Below are 21,306 nucleotides of genomic sequence, written 5' to 3'. Positions count from 1 at the left end.
TATGTTTGTACCACTTAATGAATATGTTATTACACATGAATGGTTATGTTATTACACATGAATGGTTATGTTATTACTCCTTAATGAGTATGTTATTACACATGAATGGTTATGTCAGTACTCCTTAATTAATATGTTATTACACATGAACGGTTATGTTAGTACTCCTTAATGAATATGTTATTACACATGAATAGTTATGTTAGTACCACTTAATGAATATGTTATTACACATGAATGGTTGTTAGTACTCCTTAATGAATATGTTATTACACATGAATGGTTATGATAGTACTCCTTAATGAATATGTTATTACACATGAATGGTTATGTTTGTACCACTTAATGAATATGTTATTACACATGAATGGTTATGTTATTACACATGAATGGTTATGTTATTACTCCTTAATGAGTATGTTATTACACATGAATGGTTATGTTAGTACTCCTTAATGAATAAGTTATTAAACATGAATGGTTATGTTAGTAATCCTTAATGAATATGTTATTACACATGAATGGTTGTTAGTACTCCTTAATGAATATGTTATTACACATGAATGGTTATGTTAGTACTCCTTAATGAATATGTTATTACACATGAATGGTTGTTAGTACTCCTTAATGAATATGTTATTACACATGAACGGTTATGTTAGTACTCCTTAATGAATATGTTATTAAACATGAATGGTTATGTTAGTACTCCTTAATGAATATGTTATTACACATGAATGGTTATGTTAGTACTCCTTAATGAATATGTTATCACACATGAATGGTTATGTTAGTACCACTTAATGAATATGTTATTACACATGAATGGTTATGTTAGTACTCCTTAATATGTTATTACACATGAATGGTTATGTTAGTACTCCTTAATTAATATGTTATTACACATGAACGGTTATGTTAGTACTCCTTAATGAATATGTTATTACACATGAATGGTTATGTTAGTACTCCTTAATGAATATGTTATTACACATGAACGGTTATGTTAGTACTCCTTAATGAATATGTTATTACACATGAACGGTTATGTTAGTACTCCTTAATGAATATGTTATTACACATGAATGGTTATGTTAGTACTCCTTAATGAATATGTTATTACACATGAACGGTTATGTTAGTACTCCTTAATGAATATGTTATTACACATGAACGGTTATGTTAGTACTCCTTAATGAATATGTTATCACACATGAATGGTTATGTTAGTACTCCTTAATGAATATGTTATTACACATGAATGGTTATGTTAGTACTCCTTAATGAATATGTTATTACACATGAACGGTTATGTTAGCACTCCTTAATATGTTATTACACATGAATGGTTATGTTAGTACTCCTTAATTAATATGTTATTACACATGAACGGTTATGTTAGTACTCCTTACTGAATATGTTATTACACATGAATGGTTATGTTAGTACTCCTTAATGAATATGTTATTACACATGAATGGTTATGTCAGTACTCCTTAATGAATATGTTATTACACATGAACGGTTATGTTAGTACTCCTTAATGAATATGTTATTACACATGAATGGTTATGTTAGTACTCCTTAATGAATATGTTATTACACATGAATGGTTATGTTAGTACTCCTTAATTAATATGTTATTACACATGAACGGTTATGTTAGTACTCCTTAATGAATATGTTATTACACATGAATGGTTATGTTAGTACTCCTTAATATGTTATTACACATGAATGGTTATGTTAGTACTCCTTAATTAATATGGTATTACACATGAACGGTTATGTTAGTACTCCTTAATATGTTATCACACATGAATGGTTATGTTAGTACTGCTTAATGAATATGTTATTACACATGAATGGTTATGTTAGCACTCCTTAATGAATATGTTATTACACATGAATGGTTATGTTAGTACTCCTTAATATGTTATCACACATGAATGGTTATGTTAGTACTCCTTAATGAATATGTTATTACACATGAATGGTTATGTCAGTACTCCTTAATTAATATGTTATTACACATGAATGGTTATGTTAGTACTCCTTAATGAATATGTTATTACACATGAATGGTTATGTTAGTACCACTTAATGAATATGTTATTACACATGAATGGTTATGTTATTACACATGAATTGTTATGTTAGTACTCCTTAATGAATATGTTATTACACATGAATGGTTATGTTAGTACTCCTTAATGAATATGTTATCACACATGAATGGTTATGTTAGTACTCCTTAATGAATATGTTATTACACATGAATGGTTGTTAGTACTCCTTAATGAATATGTTATTACACATGAATGGTTATGTTAGTACTCCTTAATGAATATGTTATTACACATGAATGGTTATGTTAGTACTCCTTAATGAATATGTTATTACACATGAATGGTTATGTTAGTACTCCTTAATGAATATGTTATTACACATGAATGGTTATGTTAGTACTCCTTAATATATGTTATTACACATGAATGGTTATGTTAGTACTCCTTAATTAATATGTTATTACACATGAACGGTTATGTTAGTACTCCTTAATGAATATGTTATTACACATGAATGGTTATGTTAGTACTCCTTAATGAATATGTTATCACACATGAATGGTTATGTTAGTACTCCTTAATGAATATGTTATTACACATGAATGGTTATGTCAGTACTCCTTAATTAATATGTTATTACACATGAATGGTTATGTTAGTACTCCTTAATGAATATGTTATTACACATGAATAGTTATGTTAGTACCACTTAATGAATATGTTATTACACATGAATGGTTATGTTAGTACTCCTTAATGAATATGTTATTACACATGAATGGTTATGATAGTACTCCTTAATGAATATGTTATTACACATGAATGGTTATGTTTGTACCACTTAATGAATATGTTATTACATGAATGGTTATGTTATTACACATGAATTGTTATGTTAGTACTCCTTAATGAATATGTTATTACACATGAATGGTTATGTTAGTACTCCTTAATGAATATGTTATCACACATGAATGGTTATGTTAGTACTCCTTAACGAATATGTTATTACACATGAATGGTTATGTTAGTACTCCTTAACGAATATGTTATTACACATGAATGATTATGTTAGTACTCCTTAATAAAAATGTTATTACACATGAATGGTTATGTTAGTACTCCTTAATGAATATGTTATCACACATGAATGGTTATGTTAGTACTCCTTAATGAATATGTTATTACACATGAACGGTTATGTTATTACTCCTTAATGAGTATGTTATTACACATGAATGGTTATGTTAGTACTCCTTAATGAGTATGTTATTACACATGAACGGTTATGTTATTACTCCTTAATGAATATGTTATTACACATGAACGGTTATGTTAGTACTCCTTAATGAATATGTTATTACACATGAATGGTTATGTTAGTACTCCTTAATGAATATGTTATTACACATGAATGGTTATGTTAGTACTCCTTAATATGTTATCACACATGAACGGATATGTTAGTACTCCTTAATGAATATGTTATTACACATGAATGGTTATGTTAGTACTCCTTAATATGTTATCACACATGAATGGTTATGTTAGTACTCCTTAATGAATATGTTATTACACATGAATGGTTATGTTAGTACTCCTTAATGAATATGTTATTACACATGAATGGTTGTTAGTACTCCTTAATAAATATGTTATTACACATGAATGGTTATGTTAGTACTCCTTAATGAATATGTTATTACACATGAATGGTTATGTTAGTACTCCTTAATGAATATGTTATTACACATGAATGGTTATGTTAGTACTCCTTAATGAATATGTTATTACACATGAATGGTTATGTTAGTACTCCTTAATGAATATGTTATTACACATGAATGGTTATGTTAGTACTCCTTAATTAATATGTTATTACACATGAACGGTTATGTTAGTACTCCTTAATGAATATGTTATTACACATGAATAGTTATGTTAGTACCACTTAATGAATATGTTATTACACATGAATGGTTATGTTAGTACTCCTTAATTAATATGTTATTACACATGAATGGTTATGTTAGTACTCCTTAATGAATATGTTATTACACATGAATGGTTATGTTAGTACTCCTTAATGAATATGTTATTACACATGAACGGTTATGTTAGTACTCCTTAATGAATATGTTATTACACATGAACGGTTATGTTAGTACTCCTTAATGAATATGTTATCACACATGAATGGTTATGTTAGTACTCCTTAATGAATATGTTATTACACATGAATGGTTGTTAGTACTCCTTAATGAATATGTTATTACACATGAACGGTTATGTTAGTACTCCTTAATGAATATGTTATTAAACATGAATGGTTATGTTAGTACTCCTTAATGAATATGTTATTACACATGAATGGTTATGTTAGTACTCCTTAATGAATATGTTATCACACATGAATGGTTATGTTAGTACCACTTAATGAATATGTTATTACACATGAACGGTTATGTTAGTACTCCTTAATGAATATGTTATTACACATGAACGGTTATGTTAGTACTCCTTAATGAATATGTTATCACACATGAATGGTTATGTTAGTACTCCTTAATGAATATGTTATTACACATGAACGGTTATGTTAGTACTCCTTAATGAATATGTTATTACACATGAACGGTTATGTTAGTACTCCTTAATGAATATGTTATCACACATGAATGGTTATGTTAGTACTCCTTAATGAATATGTTATTACACATGAATGGTTATGTTAGTACTCCTTAATGAATATGTTATTACACATGAACGGTTATGTTAGCACTCCTTAATATGTTATTACACATGAATGGTTATGTTAGTACTCCTTAATTAATATGTTATTACACATGAACGGTTATGTTAGTACTCCTTACTGAATATGTTATTACACATGAATGGTTATGTTAGTACTCCTTAATGAATATGTTATTACACATGAATGGTTATGTCAGTACTCCTTAATGAATATGTTATTACACATGAACGGTTATGTTAGTACTCCTTAATGAATATGTTATTACACATGAATGGTTATGTTAGTACTCCTTAATGAATATGTTATTACACATGAATGGTTATGTTAGTACTCCTTAATTAATATGTTATTACACATGAACGGTTATGTTAGTACTCCTTAATGAATATGTTATTACACATGAATGGTTATGTTAGTACTCCTTAATATGTTATTACACATGAATGGTTATGTTAGTACTCCTTAATTAATATGGTATTACACATGAACGGTTATGTTAGTACTCCTTAATATGTTATCACACATGAATGGTTATGTTAGTACTGCTTAATGAATATGTTATTACACATGAATGGTTATGTTAGCACTCCTTAATGAATATGTTATTACACATGAATGGTTATGTTAGTACTCCTTAATATGTTATCACACATGAATGGTTATGTTAGTACTCCTTAATGAATATGTTATTACACATGAATGGTTATGTCAGTACTCCTTAATTAATATGTTATTACACATGAATGGTTATGTTAGTACTCCTTAATGAATATGTTATTACACATGAATGGTTATGTTAGTACCACTTAATGAATATGTTATTACACATGAATGGTTATGTTATTACATGAATTGTTATGTTAGTACTCCTTAATGAATATGTTATTACACATGAATGGTTATGTTAGTACTCCTTAATGAATATGTTATCACACATGAATGGTTATGTTAGTACTCCTTAATGAATATGTTATTACACATGAATGGTTGTTAGTACTCCTTAATGAATATGTTATTACACATGAATGGTTATGTTAGTACTCCTTAATGAATATGTTATTACACATGAACGGTTATGTTAGTACTCCTTAATGAATATGTTATTACACATGAATGGTTATGTTAGTACTCCTTAATGAATATGTTATTACACATGAATGGTTATGTTAGTACTCCTTAATATGTTATTACACATGAATGGTTATGTTAGTACTCCTTAATTAATATGTTATTACACATGAACGGTTATGTTAGTACTCCTTAATGAATATGTTATTACACATGAACGGTTATGTTAGTACTCCTTAATGAATATGTTATCACACATGAATGGTTATGTTAGTACTCCTTAATGAATATGTTATTACACATGAATGGTTATGTCAGTACTCCTTAATTAATATGTTATTACACATGAACGGTTATGTTAGTACTCCTTAATGAATATGTTATTACACATGAATAGTTATGTTAGTACCACTTAATGAATATGTTATTACACATGAATGGTTATGTTAGTACTCCTTAATGAATATGTTATTACACATGAATGGTTATGATAGTACTCCTTAATGAATATGTTATTACACATGAATGGTTATGTTTGTACCACTTAATGAATATGTTATTACACATGAATGGTTATGTTATTACACATGAATTGTTATGTTAGTACTCCTTAATGAATATGTTATTACACATGAATGGTTATGTTAGTACTCCTTAATGAATATGTTATCACACATGAATGGTTATGTTAGTACTCCTTAACGAATATGTTATTACACATGAATGGTTATGTTAGTACTCCTTAACGAATATGTTATTACACATGAATGATTATGTTAGTACTCCTTAATAAAAATGTTATTACACATGAATGGTTATGTTAGTACTCCTTAATGAATATGTTATCACACATGAATGGTTATGTTAGTACTCCTTAATGAATATGTTATTACACATGAACGGTTATGTTATTACTCCTTAATGAGTATGTTATTACACATGAATGGTTATGTTAGTACTCCTTAATGAGTATGTTATTACACATGAACGGTTATGTTATTACTCCTTAATGAATATGTTATTACACATGAACGGTTATGTTAGTACTCCTTAATGAATATGTTATTACACATGAATGGTTATGTTAGTACTCCTTAATGAATATGTTATTACACATGAATGGTTATGTTAGTACTCCTTAATATGTTATCACACATGAACGGATATGTTAGTACTCCTTAATGAATATGTTATTACACATGAATGGTTATGTTAGTACTCCTTAATATGTTATCACACATGAATGGTTATGTTAGTACTCCTTAATGAATATGTTATTACACATGAATGGTTATGTTAGTACTCCTTAATGAATATGTTATTACACATGAATGGTTGTTAGTACTCCTTAATAAATATGTTATTACACATGAATGGTTATGTTAGTACTCCTTAATGAATATGTTATTACACATGAATGGTTATGTTAGTACTCCTTAATGAATATGTTATTACACATGAATGGTTATGTTAGTACTCCTTAATGAATATGTTATTACACATGAATGGTTATGTTAGTACTCCTTAATGAATATGTTATTACACATGAATGGTTATGTCAGTACTCCTTAATTAATATGTTATTACACATGAACGGTTATGTTAGTACTCCTTAATGAATATGTTATTACACATGAATAGTTATGTTAGTACCACTTAATGAATATGTTATTACACATGAATGGTTATGTTAGTACTCCTTAATTAATATGTTATTACACATGAACGGTTATGTTAGTACTCCTTAATGAATATGTTATTACACATGAATGGTTATGTTAGTACTCCTTAATGAATATGTTATTACACATGAACGGTTATGTTAGTACTCCTTAATGAATATGTTATTACACATGAACGGTTATGTTAGTACTCCTTAATGAATATGTTATCACACATGAATGGTTATGTTAGTACTCCTTAATGAATATGTTATTACACATGAATGGTTGTTAGTACTCCTTAATGAATATGTTATTACACATGAACGGTTATGTTAGTACTCCTTAATGAATATGTTATTAAACATGAATGGTTATGTTAGTACTCCTTAATGAATATGTTATTACACATGAATGGTTATGTTAGTACTCCTTAATGAATATGTTATCACACATGAATGGTTATGTTAGTACCACTTAATGAATATGTTATTACACATGAATGGTTATGTTAGTACTCCTTAATATGTTATTACACATGAATGGTTATGTTAGTACTCCTTAATTAATATGTTATTATACATGAACGGTTATGTTAGTACTCCTTAATGAATATGTTATTACACATGAATGGTTATGTTAGTACTCCTTAATGAATATGTTATTACACATGAACGGTTATGTTAGTACTCCTTAATGAATATGTTATTACACATGAATGGTTATGTTAGTACTCCTTAATGAATATGTTATTACACATGAATGGTTATGTTAGTACTCCTTAATGAATATGTTATTACACATGAACGGTTATGTTAGTACTCCTTAATGAATATGTTATTACACATGAACGGTTATGTTAGTACTCCTTAATGAATATGTTATCACACATGAATGGTTATGTTAGTACTCCTTAATGAATATGTTATTACACATGAATGGTTATGTTAGTACTCCTTAATGAATATGTTATTACACATGAACGGTTATGTTAGCACTCCTTAATATGTTATTACACATGAATGGTTATGTTAGTACTCCTTAATTAATATGTTATTACACATGAACGGTTATGTTAGTACTCCTTACTGAATATGTTATTACACATGAATGGTTATGTTAGTACTCCTTAATGAATATGTTATTACACATGAATGGTTATGTCAGTACTCCTTAATGAATATGTTATTACACATGAACGGTTATGTTAGTACTCCTTAATGAATATGTTATTACACATGAATGGTTATGTTAGTACTCCTTAATGAATATGTTATTACACATGAATGGTTATGTTAGTACTCCTTAATTAATATGTTATTACACATGAACGTTATGTTAGTACTCCTTAATGAATATGTTATTACACATGAATGGTTATGTTAGTACTCCTTAATATGTTATTACACATGAATGGTTATGTTAGTACTCCTTAATTAATATGGTATTACACATGAACGGTTATGTTAGTACTCCTTAATATGTTATCACACATGAATGGTTATGTTAGTACTGCTTAATGAATATGTTATTACACATGAATGGTTATGTTAGCACTCCTTAATGAATATGTTATTACACATGAATGGTTATGTTAGTACTCCTTAATATGTTATCACACATGAATGGTTATGTTAGTACTCCTTAATGAATATGTTATTACACATGAATGGTTATGTCAGTACTCCTTAATTAATATGTTATTACACATGAATGGTTATGTTAGTACTCCTTAATGAATATGTTATTACACATGAATGGTTATGTTAGTACCACTTAATGAATATGTTATTACACATGAATGGTTATGTTATTACACATGAATTGTTATGTTAGTACTCCTTAATGAATATGTTATTACACATGAATGGTTATGTTAGTACTCCTTAATGAATATGTTATCACACATGAATGGTTATGTTAGTACTCCTTAATGAATATGTTATTACACATGAATGGTTGTTAGTACTCCTTAATGAATATGTTATTACACATGAATGGTTATGTTAGTACTCCTTAATGAATATGTTATTACACATGAACGGTTATGTTAGTACTCCTTAATGAATATGTTATTACACATGAATGGTTATGTTAGTACTCCTTAATGAATATGTTATTACACATGAATGGTTATGTTAGTACTCCTTAATATGTTATTACACATGAATGGTTATGTTAGTACTCCTTAATTAATATGTTATTACACATGAACGGTTATGTTAGTACTCCTTAATGAATATGTTATTACACATGAACGGTTATGTTAGTACTCCTTAATGAATATGTTATCACACATGAATGGTTATGTTAGTACTCCTTAATCAATATGTTATTACACATGAATGGTTATGTCAGTACTCCTTAATTAATATGTTATTACACATGAACGGTTATGTTAGTACTCCTTAATGAATATGTTATTACACATGAATAGTTATGTTAGTACCACTTAATGAATATGTTATTACACATGAATGGTTATGTTAGTACTCCTTAATGAATATGTTATTACACATGAATGGTTATGATAGTACTCCTTAATGAATATGTTATTACACATGAATGGTTATGTTTGTACCACTTAATGAATATGTTATTACACATGAATGGTTATGTTATTACACATGAATTGTTATGTTAGTACTCCTTAATGAATATGTTATTACACATGAATGGTTATGTTAGTACTCCTTAATGAATATGTTATCACACATGAATGGTTATGTTAGTACTCCTTAACGAATATGTTATTACACATGAATGGTTATGTTAGTACTCCTTAACGAATATGTTATTACACATGAATGATTATGTTAGTACTCCTTAATAAAAATGTTATTACACATGAATGGTTATGTTAGTACTCCTTAATGAATATGTTATCACACATGAATGGTTATGTTAGTACTCCTTAATGAATATGTTATTACACATGAACGGTTATGTTATTACTCCTTAATGAGTATGTTATTACACATGAATGGTTATGTTAGTACTCCTTAATGAGTATGTTATTACACATGAACGGTTATGTTATTACTCCTTAATGAATATGTTATTACACATGAACGGTTATGTTAGTACTCCTTAATGAATATGTTATTACACATGAATGGTTATGTTAGTACTCCTTAATGAATATGTTATTACACATGAATGGTTATGTTAGTACTCCTTAATATGTTATCACACATGAACGGATATGTTAGTACTCCTTAATGAATATGTTATTACACATGAATGGTTATGTTAGTACTCCTTAATATGTTATCACACATGAATGGTTATGTTAGTACTCCTTAATGAATATGTTATTACACATGAATGGTTATGTTAGTACTCCTTAATGAATATGTTATTACACATGAATGGTTGTTAGTACTCCTTAATAAATATGTTATTACACATGAATGGTTATGTTAGTACTCCTTAATGAATATGTTATTACACATGAATGGTTATGTTAGTACTCCTTAATGAATATGTTATTACACATTAATGGTTATGTTAGTACTCCTTAATGAATATGTTATTACACATGAATGGTTATGTTAGTACTCCTTAATGAATATGTTATTACACATGAATGGTTATGTTAGTACTCCTTAATGAATATGTTATTACACATGAATGGTTATGTCAGTACTCCTTAATTAATATGTTATTACACATGAACGGTTATGTTAGTACTCCTTAATGAATATGTTATTACACATGAATAGTTATGTTAGTACCACTTAATGAATATGTTATTACACATGAATGGTTATGTTAGTACTCCTTAATTAATATGTTATTACACATGAACGGTTATGTTAGTACTCCTTAATGAATATGTTATTACACATGAATGGTTATGTTAGTACTCCTTAATGAATATGTTATTACACATGAACGGTTATGTTAGTACTCCTTAATGAATATGTTATTACACATGAACGGTTATGTTAGTACTCCTTAATGAATATGTTATCACACATGAATGGTTATGTTAGTACTCCTTAATGAATATGTTATTACACATGAATGGTTATGTTAGTACTCCTTAATGAATATGTTATTACACATGAACGGTTATGTTAGCACTCCTTAATATGTTATTACACATGAATGGTTATGTTAGTACTCCTTAATTAATATGTTATTACACATGAACGGTTATGTTAGTACTCCTTAATGAATATGTTATTACACATGAATGGTTATGTTAGTACTCCTTAATGAATATGTTATTACACATGAATGGTTATGTCAGTACTCCTTAATGAATATGTTATTACACATGAACGGTTATGTTAGTACTCCTTAATGAATATGTTATTACACATGAATAGTTATGTTAGTACCACTTAATGAATATGTTATTACACATGAATGGTTGTTAGTACTCCTTAATGAATATGTTATTACACATGAATGGTTATGATAGTACTCCTTAATGAATATGTTATTACACATGAATGGTTATGTTTGTACCACTTAATGAATATGTTATTACACATGAATGGTTATGTTATTACACATGAATGGTTATGTTATTACTCCTTAATGAGTATGTTATTACACATGAATGGTTATGTTAGTACTCCTTAATGAATATGTTATTACACATGAATGGTTGTTAGTACTCCTTAATGAATATGTTATTACACATGAATGGTTATGTTAGTACTCCTTAATGAATATGTTATTACACATGAATGGTTGTTAGTACTCCTTAATGAATATGTTATTACACATGAATGGTTGTTAGTACTCCTTAATGAATATGTTATTACACATGAATGGTTATGTTAGTACTCCTTAATGAATATGTTATTACACATGAATGGTTGTTAGTACTCCTTAATGAATATGTTATTACACATGAATGGTTATGTTAGTACTCCTTAATGAATATGTTATTACACATGAATGGTTGTTAGTACTCCTTAATGAATATGTTATTACACATGAATGGTTATGTTAGTACTCCTTAATGAATATGTTATCACACATGAATGGTTATGTTAGTACCACTTAATGAATATGTTATTACACATGAATGGTTATGTTAGTACTCCTTAATATGTTATTACACATGAATGGTTATGTTAGTACTCCTTAATGAATATGTTATTACACATGAATGGTTATGTCAGTACTCCTTAATGAATATGTTATTACACATGAATGGTTATGTTAGTACTCCTTAATGAATATGTTATCACACATGAATGGTTATGTTAGTACTCCTTAACGAATATGTTATTACACATGAATGGTTATGTTAGTACTCCTTAACGAATATGTTATTACACATGAATGATTATGTTAGTACTCCTTAATAAAAATGTTATTACACATGAATGGTTATGTTAGTACTCCTTAATGAATATGTTATCACACATGAATGGTTATGTTAGTACTCCTTAATGAATATGTTATTACACATGAACGGTTATGTTATTACTCCTTAATGAGTATGTTATTACACATGAATGGTTATGTTAGTACTCCTTAATGAGTATGTTATTACACATGAACGGTTATGTTATTACTCCTTAATGAATATGTTATTACACATGAACGGTTATGTTAGTACTCCTTAATGAATATGTTATTACACATGAATGGTTATGTTAGTACTCCTTAATGAATATGTTATTACACATGAATGGTTATGTTAGTACTCCTTAATATGTTATCACACATGAATGGTTATGTTAGTACTCCTTAATGAATATGTTATTACACATGAATGGTTATGTTAGTACTCCTTAATGAATATGTTATTACACATGAATGGTTGTTAGTACTCCTTAATAAATATGTTATTACACATGAATGGTTATGTTAGTACTCCTTAATGAATATGTTATTACACATGACTGGTTATGTCAGTACTCCTTAATTAATATGTTATTACACATGAACGGTTATGTTAGTACTCCTTAATGAATATGTTATTACACATGAATAGTTATGTTAGTACCACTTAATGAATATGTTATTACACATGAATGGTTATGTTAGTACTCCTTAATGAATATGTTATTACACATGAATGGTTATGATAGTACTCCTTAATGAATATGTTATTACACATGAATGGTTATGTTTGTACCACTTAATGAATATGTTATTACACATGAATGGTTATGTTATTACACATGAATTGTTATGTTAGTACTCCTTAATGAATATGTTATTACACATGAATGGTTATGTTAGTACTCCTTAATGAATATGTTATCACACATGAATGGTTATGTTAGTACTCCTTAATGAATATGTTATTACACATGAATGGTTATGGTAGTACTCCTTAATGAATATGTTATTACACATGAATGGTTATGTTAGTACTCCTTAATGAATATGTTATTACACATGAATGGTTATGTTAGTACTCCTTAATTAATATGTTATTACACATGAACGGTTATGTTAGTACTCCTTAATGAATGTGTTATTACACATGAATGGTTATGTTAGTACTCCTTAATATGTTATCACACATGAATGGTTATGTTAGTACTCCTTAATATGTTATCACACATGAATGGTTATGTTAGTACTCCTTAATTAATATGTTATTACACATGAATGGTTATGTTAGTACTCCTTAATGAATATGTTATTACACATGAACGGTTATGTTATTACTCCTTAATGAATATGTTATTACACATGAATGGTTATGTTAGTACTCCTTAATGAATGTTATTACACATGAATGGTTATGTTAGTACTCCTTAATGAATATGTTATCACACATGATTATTCTATTATTTTACTGCTTCTATCCCAGACAACAGAGGTTGTATCTCTGGCCCTTCATCTCCATAAAGCTGCTTCACACTGCGTCTCTACAAAGAAAGCATACACAGCATTCTTCACTCTGTAATTTAGCTCCCATAACCAAGGACATTCCTACTTGGAAGCCAAGTTCACCTTGGAAGAAAACAAAAGCAGTTTTCCAAATTGACTTTTCCGGATGAACCAAGGGACAATTACTGTGGATGAACATGTACCCAGTCATCTGTGGAATCTGACGCAAGCTCAACCGCTTACCACACTGAACTGCCCTGTCCCTTAGGAGCATGGGTTTTAGACTTACCCCACCGCCACCAGAAAACTATTTGAGGACACTTGCGATTAAGTGGTTCAAGTAGCGTTTAATTACATATAGAAATGAGGGCTGATTTCTTGTTAATCAAAGCTCTATTAACGGCCAGTGAATCCCAATTAACGTCCAATACATATTTAACAGATAAGGAGCTGGCTGAAAAACACCCTCACCTTTCCTTCCCCCTCTCTTTTTCCCCTCCTATGTAATATTTGTGAAGCGGTGCATATTACCTATCATAACAGGTTTAATTAGCTCTCTGACCTAGCCCTGAAGCATGTAGGACAAAATGGCACCTACTTCTCCAGCACTCTACTCAGCGCCTCTGAAGAGCTCTAGCAGTCACTTTGACCTCATTGTATTCAACACAGAGGTGGTGCTAACCTTCTTTGAACAACGGGAGTAAAATTTGAACCTGGATTAATATTTTTGTTGTTGTTGACACATTAGGAAATAGTATTTCCTTTAAGCAGGCAAAGGAAAAGATTGACCCTCAGTCGAGAAGTGAATTTCAAACACAGATTCAAACACAAAGCCCAGGAGGCTTTCCAATGCCTCGCAAAGAAGGGCATCTATTGGCTGATGGGTAAAAAAAGAAGAAGAAGCAAACATTGAATATACCTTTGAGCCTGGTGAAGTTATTAATTACACTTTGGATGGTGTATCAATACACCCAGCCACTACAAAGATACATGCTTCCTTCATAACTCAGTTGCCGGAGAGGAAGGAAACCACTCATGGATTTCACCATGAGACGAATGGTGACTTTAAAACAGTTACACAGTTTAATGGCTGTGATAGAAGAAAACTGGGGATGGATCAACAACATTATCATAACTCCACAATACTAACCAACCATCCTTATCAAGAAGACAGTGAATGTTCCTGAGTGGCCGAGTTACAATTTTGCTTTATTTCTACTTTAAAATATATGGCAAGACTTGTAAATGGTTGTCTACATGATGATCAACAACCAATTTGACAGAGATTGAAGAATTTTGAAAATAATAATGGGCAAATATTGTATTATCCAGGTGTGCAAAGCTCTTAGAGACTTACCCAGAAAGACTCACAGCTGTAATCACTCCCAAAGGTGATTCTAACATGTATTGAATACTTATGTAAATATATATTTCCTAACATTTCAACAACAAAAAAATGTATCACTTTGACATTATGGGGTATTGCGTGTAGATGGTTGAGAAAAAAATACTTTGGGGCTGTTTTTCTGCAAAGGGACCAGGACGTGTAAAGGAAAGAATGAATGGGGCCATGTATTGTGAGATTTTGAGTGAAAACCTCCTTCCATCAGCAAGGGCATTGAAGATGAAACGTGGCTGGGTCTTTCAGCATGACAATGATCCCAAACACATCGCCCGGGCAACGAAGGAGTGGCTTCGTAAGAAGCATTTCAAGGTCCTGGAGTGGCCTAGCCAGTCTCCAGAACTCAACCCCATATAAAATCTTTGGAGGGAGTTGAAAGTCCGTGTTGCCCAGCAACAGCCCCAAAACATCACTGCTCTAGAGGAGATCTGCATGGAGGAATGGGCCAAAATACCCGCAACAGTGTGTGAAAACCTTGTGAAGACTTACAGAAAACATTTGACCTCTGTCATTGCCAACAAAGGGTATATAACAAAGTATTGAGATAAACTTTTGTTATTGACCAAATACTTATTTTCCACCATAATTTGCAAATAAATTCATTAAAAATCCTACAATGTGATTTTCTGGATTTTTGTTTCTCATTTTGTCTGTCATAGTTGAAGTGTACCTATGATGAAAATTACAGGCCTCTCTCATCTTTTTAAGTGGGAGAACTTGCACAATTGGTGGCTGACTAAATACTTTTTTTGCCCCACTGTAACTAATTATGTGACTTCTGAAGGTAATTGGTTGCACCAGATCTTATATAGGGGCATCATAGCAAAGGGGGTGAATACATATACTTGCACCACTTAAAAACATTTTTTTTGTCTTTTTTTTTCAAACAAGTAATTTTTTTCAATTCACTTCACCAATTGGGACTATTTTGTGTATGTCCATTACATGAAATCCAAATAAAAATCCATTTAAATTACAGGTTGTTACGCAACAAAATAGGAAAAACGCCAAGGGGAATGAATACCTTTGCAAGGCACCGTACACTACTGTTCAAATGTCTGTAGTCACTTTCCTTGTTTTCCATGAAAACATACATGAAATAAGTTGCAAAATGAATAGGAAATATAGTCAAGACATTGACAAGGTAATAAAGAATGATTTTTAATTGAAATAATAATTTTGTCCTTCAAACTTTGCTTTCGTCAAAGAATCCTCCATTTGCAGCAATTACATCCTTTCAGACCTTTGACATTCTAGTTGTCAATTTGTTGAGGTAATCTGAAGAGATTTCACCCCATGCTTCCTGAAGCACCTCCCACAAGTTGGATTGGCTTGCAGGGCACGTACCATACGGTCAAGCTGCTCCCACAACAGCTCAGTAGGGTTGAGATCCAGTGACTCTGCTGGCCACTCCATTATAGACATAATACCAGCTGACTGCTTCTTCCCTAAGTAGTTCTTGTATAGTTTGGAGCTGTGCTTTGGGTCGTTGTCCTGTTGTAGGAGGAAATTGGCTCCAATGAAGCGCTGTCCACAGGGTATGGCATGGCGTTGCAAATTAGAGTGATAGTCTTCCTTCTTCAAGATCCATTTTACCCTGTAAAATTCTCCCACTTTACCACCACTAAAGCACCCCCAGACCATCACATTTCCTCCACCATGCTTCACAGATGGTGTCAAGCACCCCTTCAGCATCTTTTCATTTTTTCTGCGTCTCACAAATGTTCTACTTTGTGATCCAAACACCTCAAACTTAGATTAGTATGTCCATAACACTTTATTCCAATCTTCCTCTGTCCAGTGTCTGTGTTCTTTTGCCCATCTTAATCTTTTCTTTTTATTGGCCAGTCTGAGATATGGCTTTTTCTCTGCAACTCTGCCTAGAAGGCCAGCATCCTGGAGTCGCCTCTTCACTGTTGATGTTGAGACTGGTGTTTTGAGGGTACTCTTTCATGAAGTTGCCAGTTGTGGACACTGTTTCTCAAACTAGACACGAATGTACTTGTTCTCTTGCTCAGTTGCTCAGGCCTCCCACTACTCTTTCTATTCTGGTTAGAGCCAGTTTGCGCTGTTCTGTGAAGGGAGTAGTACACAGCGTTGTACGAGATCTTCAGTTTCTTGGCAATTTCTCGCATGGAATAGCCTTCATTTCTCAGAACAAGAATAGACTGACGAGTTTCAGAGGAAAGTTATTTGTTTCTGGCCATTTTGAGCCTGTAATCGTACCCACAAATGCTGATGCTCCAGATACTCAACTAGTTTAAAAGAAGGTCGGTTTTATTGCTTCTTTAATCAGAACAACAGTTTTCAGCTGTGCTAACATAATTGCAAAAGGGTTTTCTAATGATCAATTAGTCTTTTAAAATGATAAACTTGGATTAGCTAACACAACGTGCCATTGGAACACAGGAGTGATGGTTGCTGATAATGGGCCTCTGTACGCCTATGTAGATATCCTATTTTAAAAATCTGCCATTTCCAGCTACAATAGTGTTAGTGGAATTTCTAAATTCCTATATGTTTTATAGCCAAAATCAAATTCGCACTCGCTCTAGTTCATTAATGAGGTGTAAGTTCATTAATTATGCATGAAGTAGATCGAGACCCGTCTTAAAAGCCAGGTAAACTGCGTTTAATTCAAGTGAATACTAACCAAAAATACAAAGACCCTTACATTATATGAGAGAACATAAAATGACATCATCAAGTTTCTTACACTCTCTCCGATTCCCACCATAGCCCAGTGTTTTCAGGTCCGGAGATGTCTTCCTCTCCCCTCATAAACCAGACATTCCAATCTGTCTAAAAGATATCTTCTCCTCCACAAATGGTACATCAAGGACCATTCTTATCTGTCAGAAAAGATACATCAGCCCTCTCCCTTAAACTTCCTGTGAGGTACAGACAATTAATTCGTTTTGCTTACATTTTCAGTAACAGCTTAACCAAGCACCCATACTTTTCATACCATAACATAATAGTATTAGAATAAATGGTTCTGTCACGAATATTACCGAACGTGACTCCCCTTCTTGTTCGGGTGGTGCTCGGCGGTCGTCGTCGCCGGTCTACTAGCTATCGCCGATCCGTTGTTCTGTGTTCGTTTAGTTCTGTCTAATTGGTAGCACCTGTTTCTTGTTTGGTTGTTAGGATAGGGTTATATATAGTCTGTTCAGCCCGCTTCTGTTTCGTGCGGGCTTGTTCGCCTGTTTTCTTGTTTGAGTGTATTTTTGTTGGCATTTGGGTTTTACGCTGTCCGTTTATATTTCTGTTCATTTGTGTTTCCACTTTTGTTCATGTTATGTTTCCGGGACATTAAAGCGTGTTGTTTTTCCCACATCTTTTGCTCTCTGCGCCTGACTCCACACCTCTTCACTCATTTACTCGTAACAGAAGCCCGCACCTTCTATGGAGTCAGCAGGAGCAGCGATCACTCCTCTTCCCACTATGGAGGAGCGAGTCCAACATCACACGTCCATCCTCCATCGCCTAGGATCAGCGATGGATCAGATGATGGAGAGGATGGATCGTTGGGAGAGGAATGGTTTCCCTACTACTAACCCACCGACCCTCCCACCAGCAACTCTACCATCTCCCCCATCTGGATCCGGTTCCAGCGCTCTGCACATGACGCCTCCGAGGAATTACGATGGAGCAGCGACGGGGTGCCAGGGATTCCTGCTTCAATTAGACCTCTACCTGGCCACCGTTCGGCCGGCCCCCTCGGAGGAGGAGAGAGTAGGGGTCCTCATCACATGCCTGACCGGTAGAGCCCTGGAGTGGGCTAATGCGGTCTGGAACGGGCCCGACTCAGCGAAGGACAACTACCCGGAGTTCATCCGCCGTTTCAGGGCCGTGTTCGATCACCCTCCAGAAGGTCGAGCGGCGGGTGAGAGATTGTTCCATCTTAGACAGGGGACGAGGAGCGCGCAGGACTTCGCGCTGGAGTTCCGGACCTTGGCTGCGGGAGCAGGGTGGAACGACAGGGCCCTGATAGACCATTACAGGTGTAGCCTGAGAGAGGACGTCCGTAGGGAGCTTGCCTGTCGAGATACTACACTCAGCCTGGATGGACTGATAGACCTGTCGATCCGGTTGGACCATCTGCTAGCTGCTCGTGGACGTTCTGAAAGGGTCCTGTCAGTTCTACCTCCTGACCCTCCTGCTCCTATCCCGATGGAGCAAGGAGGGACCGCGTCTAGGGAGATCGGCGGAGGAAGCTCCTCCTGTACCAGTTGTGGCCGGAGAGGGCACACGTCTGGTCGGTGCTGGAGGAATTCATCTGGGAATCGAGAGGGCAGGCAGAACACTCATCGGTCACCCCAGGTGAGTAAGCACCACACTCTCCCAGAGTTTCCTGTTGGTCACATGTTCCTATTAATTTGTTTCCTTAATTATTCTCCTTCTCTCCAGCATAAGGCACTGGTAGATTCAGGCGCAGCTGGAAACTTTATAGATCGCGGACTCGCTCAGAGGTTGAGGATTCCGTTAGTAAAAGTAGACCCCCCTTTTACCGTGCACTCTTTAGATAGTCGACCATTAGGGTCAGGGCTGGTGAAGAGAGCCACAATTTCGTTGGAGATGATTACGCAGGGGAATCACAAGGAGCGAATTAGTTTGTTCCTTATCGATTCACCTGCGTTTCCAGTTGTACTGGGGATTCCCTGGCTAGCTATTCATAATCCTACGATTTCGTGGAAACAGGGAACTCTACAGGGGTGGTCTGATGAGTGTTCAGGCAGGTGTGTAGGGGTTTCCATCGGTGCGACAACGGTGGAGAGTCCAGACCAGGTTTCCACCGTGCGCATTCCAGCTGAGTATGACGATTTGGCTATCGTTTTCAGTAAAAAGAAGGCGACCCAATTACCACCCCATAGGCAGGGGGATTGCGTGATAAACCTCCAGGGTAACGCTGCACTCCCCCGGAGTCATGTGTATCCTTTGTCCCAGGAGGAGAAGGTGGCTATGGAAACTTATATCACCGAGGCTCTGGGACTGGGGTATATTCGGCCCTCCATGTCACCTGTCTCTTCGAGTTTCTTTTTTGTGAAGAAAAAAGATGGTGGTTTACGTCTGTGTATTGATTATAGAGGTCTAAATTCCATCACAGTGGGTTTTAGTTACCCACTACCTCTTATTGCTATGGCAGTGGAACCATTTCACGGAGCGCAGTTCTTCACTAAACTGGATCTCAGGAGTGCTTATAATCTGGTGCGTATTCGGGAGGGAGATGAGTGGAAAACTGCATTTAGCACTACGTCTGGCCATTATGAGTACCTCGTCATGCCATACGGTTTAAAGAATGCTCCAGCTATATTTCAATCCTTCGTGGATGAGATTCTCAGAGACCTGCACGGACAGGGTGTAGTGGTGTATATTGACGATATTTTGATCTACTCCACTACATGCACTGCGCATGTATCTCTTGTGCGCAAGGTTCTTAGACGACTGCTGGAGCATGACCTGTATGTGAAGGCGGAGAAATGTGAGTTTTCCAAACAATCAGTTTCCTTCCTGGGTTATCGCATTTCCAGC

Source organism: Oncorhynchus nerka, linkage group LG7 (assembly GCF_034236695.1).
Source record: "Oncorhynchus nerka isolate Pitt River linkage group LG7, Oner_Uvic_2.0, whole genome shotgun sequence".
Classification (NCBI taxonomy): domain Eukaryota; kingdom Metazoa; phylum Chordata; class Actinopteri; order Salmoniformes; family Salmonidae; genus Oncorhynchus; species Oncorhynchus nerka.
The sequence above is the reverse complement of the archived record's forward strand: the minus strand, read 5'-3'. Positions refer to the sequence as shown.